This window comes from Habropoda laboriosa, unplaced genomic scaffold (genome assembly GCF_001263275.1).
Source record: "Habropoda laboriosa isolate 0110345459 unplaced genomic scaffold, ASM126327v1 scaffold41, whole genome shotgun sequence".
NCBI classification, from domain to species: domain Eukaryota; kingdom Metazoa; phylum Arthropoda; class Insecta; order Hymenoptera; family Apidae; genus Habropoda; species Habropoda laboriosa.
Genome location: NW_017100164.1, coordinates 286,550 through 293,676, shown reverse-complemented (window position 1 = coordinate 293,676; position 7,127 = coordinate 286,550).

Sequence of the window (7,127 nt, the reverse complement as noted above, 5' to 3'; positions counted from 1 at the left end):
AGTTTCGATTGGATCAATTATTCCACGGGCGAGCCTCGGCTCTCCGGGCTCTAGGAATCTTACTGAGCATGAGCAGTAACGCGACTTGGGTCTACACGCCGTGGTATTCCGCTTTACCCGGCACCACAGAGGCCAGACAGACCTGCGTGCGCTGCTCCCCTCGGTGTGTAGCGTGCGTGAGTCGGTGTGCGGCACCGGCCAGCCAAACGCTGACTACGCAGACGCGCTATAAACGCACTCTCTCTCGTGCCACTGGCCACGTTTGCGCGATGCACTCGAGACCGCCCGGCCCGCGCGCGCTCTCGTGTCCTTAGGGAGCCGATGCGTGCGGGTCAGTGCACGATGCATGTTGGAATTGTTGTTTAGACGTGTATCGCTGCAGTTTTCTTGTGTATCGACAACTATCTGTTAGTCGAAATCGCGCTGTAGATTTAACCCTTTGCAGTCTCACTTGGTAACTAATGAATGAAGACAGAGAGCAGATCTACGGGCCTCCGTGAATTTCTTCATCGCACAGTTTATTTCTGTGTTAGTTTGAAAAAATTTCTATAGCAAAATCACCTCAGAGTGCAAAGGGTTAACCGTTTCAGTGTCAATTTTCCGCTATTTCCTATAATCTGAACAAATATCCTGCACATAATGAATTTTGCCTTTGTTTCGTGTTACTTCCAGACAGTCGTATTCGGTGAAAATGTGGAAACAAAATTTTGGGAACTTTTCGACGTCAAATGAAAGAAGCGCGAACGAGTCGCTTGGTACTCAAACGGTTAAGTATTAGCCTTCCATGCTGATTTTGTAAATACCCGATAACAAATCACTCCGTGCTTTCCTTACTACTCGTCCTCGAACCTCGACCTCGTGACCTCGTCCTTTCCTGACTAACTCCGTCTCATCCTCGAACTCTGCCCTTGGTACACCAAACCCTTGCAAATCCTGATATACACAGTAGACTCCCGCATAACGCGGTTAATACGTTGTACGAGAATTTTTCTCGTTTAACGCGAATAATCTGCATTGTGCCAACTTTTATTTTCTGTGTTCTATCAAATAGGACGGTGTTTTTTTTTAATTTTAAAATCCAAAAACACGAGGATTAGCTAGTCCGTGGGCCTCGAGGACCTCCACCATAAATTGCGCCCTTCCCAAAAATCCGAACTCTTTCAATAACCAATCAAACCTCCGATACCCACACCCTCGCAACAGAAGCAACCAATAGAAATTTTAACATTTTCAGACAGAAAAAAGTTGGTGTTTAGAAATTACACTCTGATTCCGATCCTCCGACTTGTATCCTTACAATAATAACACCTTCCGTGCCGCGTGGGTCGCATACGCCCCACTCTGGACTTTCCGTTCATAGCATATCTTAAACGTTACCTTTTTCTCGATAACAATGATTTTTGCAATCTTGTAAATATTGGAAGGCACATAGGGTGAAAAGCAAAACTGTTAGTCTCGACAACGTGGGGCGCATACGACCCACGCGGCGTGAACGGAAAGTCACCGAAAATCGTGATAAAATCAGCTACCAAATTACCAAAATTCTACCTCTCCGGATTTACGACAGGACGATAGATTTATAGATAACAGAAGTGTTACAAATTATGCAAGTGAAATGTTCATCTTTCATGCTGTGCGTGTGTCAGAGGAATCGCTTATTTTTTCGTCTTGGAGACACGTTTACAGAAACGTCGAGTATGAAGTTTTCATTAACTACCTATTTTTGACGATTCGATCGTTCCACTTTTTAACACGTAACGAAATGGTTACAAATTACGCAAGTTGTTCTTTCGTATAATCGTGGTTTCTCGGGGTGAACAGACGTCATTAGAAATATCTCTGGTTATATGAAAAATCTTCGTCGTCTTGGAGACGCGTTTGCAGTAGACGTCGAGGGTGGAGCTTGCATTAGGTAACTTACATTGGATATTCCAGAAGCTCCACCTGAACGTTTTTCCTGGTAGGGAAGTGGAAATTGGTCGGTTTTTCCAGGAACCACGCGTCTGTGACGCAGCTTGCCCTGTTTTCATTCCTAACGATTTGTTAGTGAGCCGTGGTTTATGGCTGCGGCGTATTATAGGGGCGTTTATATGCTCGCCAGTCCCGCACCGGTAATAAACTAATTTTGGCAATTAAGCTGTTTGACTTGCAGTAACTGTGAAAACACCTGAAACGAAATACTCAACAGCTGCAAATTCATTTTTACCAACGTTGACTTTACAATCAGGAAAAAAGAAGAGAACTTAATTGTTTCCTGCTCGATGGCAATTGAGGTATCGTAATCTTATTCTTCGGACCAAAGACTAAACGAGTATACGCGAACAACAATGGACGAACGGGACTTACTCGGAGGACTTCAAATCACCCTCGACCAATACACGAACTTCCGATATATACGTATATGTACCTGTGCTTGACGCACAGCCAACCTCAAAGGACGTGAACGACATTGTCAAGAGACGTCCTCGAAATGTTTTCACTTTTCTGGATTAGACTTTTTCCCGTTGCTGAATTTTTCTACAAACAACCACTTACGTAAGGACGAGACGGTTAGATTTTAGGAGAATTTTTTGAAAGGACTATAACTGGCACTTTAAACATTGCAATTGTCATTTAATAAATTTTGCAAACAAATAGCAAATAAATTTTGTATCGGTGAATATGTGTTTTATTTTTATTCGCTAAATAATCGACTTCGTGAACTGTGTGGGAGCGATAATCGTGTCTTCTATGCGCGTAGAATGTGCTTACACAAGAATCATTCGCAATTCGAAAAAATTTTGCAAATCGAATTTCAATATTTATTTTTGACTGTGTACTTAAAAAATTTCTATTAATTCAATATTATTCTAATGAAAAGTAAAGTTACGAGTAAACACTTTAATTTCTAATTATCGTCGAGACGATTGTCCCGCTGATATCCCCGATTAACACAGACAAATTTCGAAACAGACTTAAACTACAGCATCAACGTGAAACTACTGTAAATCGCAAGAGTAACGAGAATCGACAAACCACCTTCCACCCTCGAATAAAAATTCCCAAGGCAACCACAGTCCTTGGAACGAGAAACGAGCAATTTATTATCCTACAATTCCGCGAACATTAAAAAAACTTTCACTACGAACAACTGTCAGCCAAACGCATTAAGATCCTCGGCCACGTCACAAGTATGCAGACACTCGTAAAGAATCCTAACGCAATTGCTTGTAGTACATGAACGTCCCCCTTGTAACGATAAGAACACGCGCACGCCCACCTATTTACCGGATGATTGATTTCTTTATTAATTTCTACACGTGGCGGCATTAGACGTGATCGTGAGGTCGCGTGGAAATTCATTTCCACGACGATTACATCGCCTCGTCTCTGCGTGGGCAGTTTCTTTCGTTCGTGTCGTGGTTTCCCACGACGTAGCAGTATAGTAACAAGAGAATCACCGCTACGTCACTAATTCTCAGCGTCGGTGAACGCGAAATACGATTGTCAACGATCGGCTAATCCGCCTGCGTAACCTATTATTTAGCGCGGCTCGTTTGGGGCTGGCACGTGGTCAGCCGGACACCCTATCCTCAAGGAGTTGACAACATCATTGGACGTGAGAATTTACAACCTAGCCAAATTTTGTGGAAATTTGCGACGATGCAGCCGCTCTGAGACAACCAGACGAATAAATATCGACGATCGTCTAACGCGAACGATAAACGTTCGTCGTCACGCGTTCGTGGAAATTCCGAGATTTGGTTGGTTTGGCTTCCGCGTGAAATTCGGAGGATTTTCGGAGGATTTTCGCGTTGCATTAATCGCGGGGCGCGATTGTTAACCCTTTCTCTACGGCAGATTTTAACGCGTAACGTGGGTGACAGACGGTACATTTTGAACCAAGGCTGCAAAATTTCTGATTTCGACCGTATCGTTTCGAAATTTCTTTCGTTAAATTAAGGTGGAAATATCTGAAAGATAAAATTAAGGATTAAATTAGTCTAGAAGTGCGCCAAAAGTATAGGCGCCGATAGTAACGAAAGGGTTAAAGGGAAAATTTGGTTCCAGCGAGGAATAACTCGTTGATAAATGGTTTTTATCTGGCACGATGATAGGTATCGATTTCGAAGGTGCAGTGTCAGTATTATCGCGCGGCTTTTCGCACCTTTAATCGGTCTGCAAACAAAAAACGCAACGGTCTCTCGGTGTTTACTATTCACGTTCAATCAACTTGATCTTCATTCTGGCGTGAATGTCGATAAACGTCGATCGGGGAGATTTAAAGACAGACGACTGTTTTTTCATGATTTTTTAAACAGGGTTTACAGAGAATTGTTTTTATCGCGACGTTGATATATTTTAACATAGCTAAGGATGTGTATTGCGAGTGTAAACTGTGTCTCTTTCTCTTTCTTGGTGTTTGAGTTGTAAAATAGAGTCCATTTAACACTGGGATACTAATATTAAGTTTTTGTGACATTAATGTTAGCATGGGATATGGGATAAACGCTAGTAAGAATGATATTTGCATTCGTTTTAGATACTAACTTCATTGTCGTTGTAAAAATTGTTTATTTTACGTTCGAGGCAAATTAACGAAAACACATTTATTTGATCTAACGACAGCTTTAAAGGGAAAATATTAAGTTAAATTGAATTAAATTGAATTCCTAAAGTAATATAATTTCTTTTATTAATCTCTGTAAAATATTTCATTTAAGCAACTTTGGGGATTAATGGGTTAATAAGACGTGTGCAACGATGTTGTTCCTTTTCAAAAACAATTTTATGCTCGGAATAATAAAGAGGGAACGGAGAATAAAGATTAGAATAACAAAGAGTTTAGAACAATAAAAATGAAATTAACAAAGAATTTAGAATAATAACAAATGTTTGCCCGTCGATGATCATCCACTTATTGTTAGTTAGAGTTACAGAGTCACATATGAGTAGAACAGCTTGACACGGTTACGCGTTGATTAAAATAAAGAATGCGACTGTCCGATATTTCCACTTATTCGTGATTTATCGCGACCAATTCGTGAAAAGTGCAATTCCAACGAGATGAGCCCTAACCTACCTCTGCTCGTAATTCAGCAGCGCAATTGCGCTTAATGAATCCCGGTCTCCTACTTTGCCCACTTTTCCTACGCTCGTAAACACTTGCGTCGCGGACACACACCCAGAACGAAGAGAAACCCTCAATTTCCAGTCGTAAAAATTCGCAGCCGTGGCTTGCTAACCCTAATTGACTCCATTTCCTAGCGCCATACAGTTTTTCGCAGACGTAAGGATGCGTCACCGGCCACTTTCGTCGCAGATTAACGAGAAACGAATTGCGATCAATCGCGTTGCAATCGCGAGTAGACCATCGGTAACTTTTTTACCGATTTTTATCTTGCAACCCATTTCCATACTCAAAACTGATGCCAAAAATTCTTTATCCTCGCGAGCTTGAAAATATTACCGTGTCTAACGTTACTTTCTTTCCAAGTTTGCTTCTTGTTTCACTGAATTCTACGTTCTATTTCTATACACAGATTACGTTTGGCTGCAAATTATTGTTAATCTCTGACTTAGTAACATCGTTATTAACCATTTCAGGACGATAAACTCACGAAATAGTACACGAAACAGTATGAAGGCTACCGATAAATTCATAACTTTAAGCAGTGAACATAGTTGGAGTGATGGCGAAGTCATGTACATATATTTAACGAAAATGAAATTTTGATGTAATTTAGTTTGAAAAAAAAGAATAATTGAAGTAATGACCTAATTATGTTATATAAATAATCGCATCCTGGTATATTGTCCTGCGTCCGCAAAGGATTAACCCTCTGATGGTAACATGGGTCATCAATGACCCAAGAAAAATTTCATTCTTGAATTTCTTCGAAAAAATTCTGTATTTTTATTGAAAAAAGTTTGAAACATTTGACTTAACGAACAACCGTATAAGTATTCCAGAATTATTTATATATTTCTTTAAATCCTAGAACAGTAAGAAAATTAGACCAACCAAGTGTCAGAAAATATATTTGCCTATGAAGGATTAATAACAAAACAGCGAGTCGTTTCCGAATAACATCGATCAATCCAGTTTTTACAACAATATTTACAATCCACTTTAAGATTTCTTTCGACCGCACACGATCAATATTGACAAAAAAAATATCGATAATATTATCCATCATTTTGGACCCCTTTAAATCCTCACGTTCTACCTTCCCTTCCCTCATTTCTCAAACTACCTATCTGTACTTCAAACTTCCACGTCAATTCCATCCACTTCTTCTCTAACAAGACCAGAGTACGTACAAGCTGTCTCGACTCACGCAGACCAAACGAGTTCCGTTGATAATCTCGTAACGAAGCGTCCGGTTCGGTATCGCGGAGTCGTAGAAATTCGAAAAACGGAATACTTAATCTCCGCCTGCATATACGCACTTATCTGGTGTAAGGCTTACGTAAGGTATTTGTGTCGTACAAAGAGTCACCTTTGCCGATCGCAAAACAAATTGTTAATCATCGAAATACGGCGTATCTTGGCGTTACGTAAATGCACGGCAGACACCCGCACACACACACACAGCCAAACGGGGACGCGTTTCTTTTTCGCCAACGTTCCAGAAGGACGGTGAATTTTTATTATGCGTCGCCGCGGCTCGGCGACCGCCGAATATGCGCGACACCGCCGCAGCCAGAAATTCTAACCCGTGTTTAGTGCTGGCCACGCGACTCCGGCACAATCTATGATTACGTCACCCGATCTCCGCTGCTCACTTGCTAATTCTCTTTCGCGCACACCGCGATCGCCTCGTGACGCCACGCGACGCCGGAACGAGATAGCATCTCGTTGAACAGAGTGACAGGAGAATTTCTTTTTTCTCTCGGATGAAATTATTTTAATTGATCAAATAGGTGTTCCTCTGGAGCAGCCATAACTCGACCTTTTCTCTTCCCGGGCCACGTACGTACGTTTGCTACGTAACGAGGACCGTAACTTAGTACAGCTTATATCTTGGTTTATGTCTTGGTATTATGTAAATTAAATTATCTTTTACTTACGAGCTCCAACTGTGCCCGTGTGTGTTTCGGGCCGCATGCGGCCCGCGGGCCGCTGGTTGAGTATGGCTGGGGGG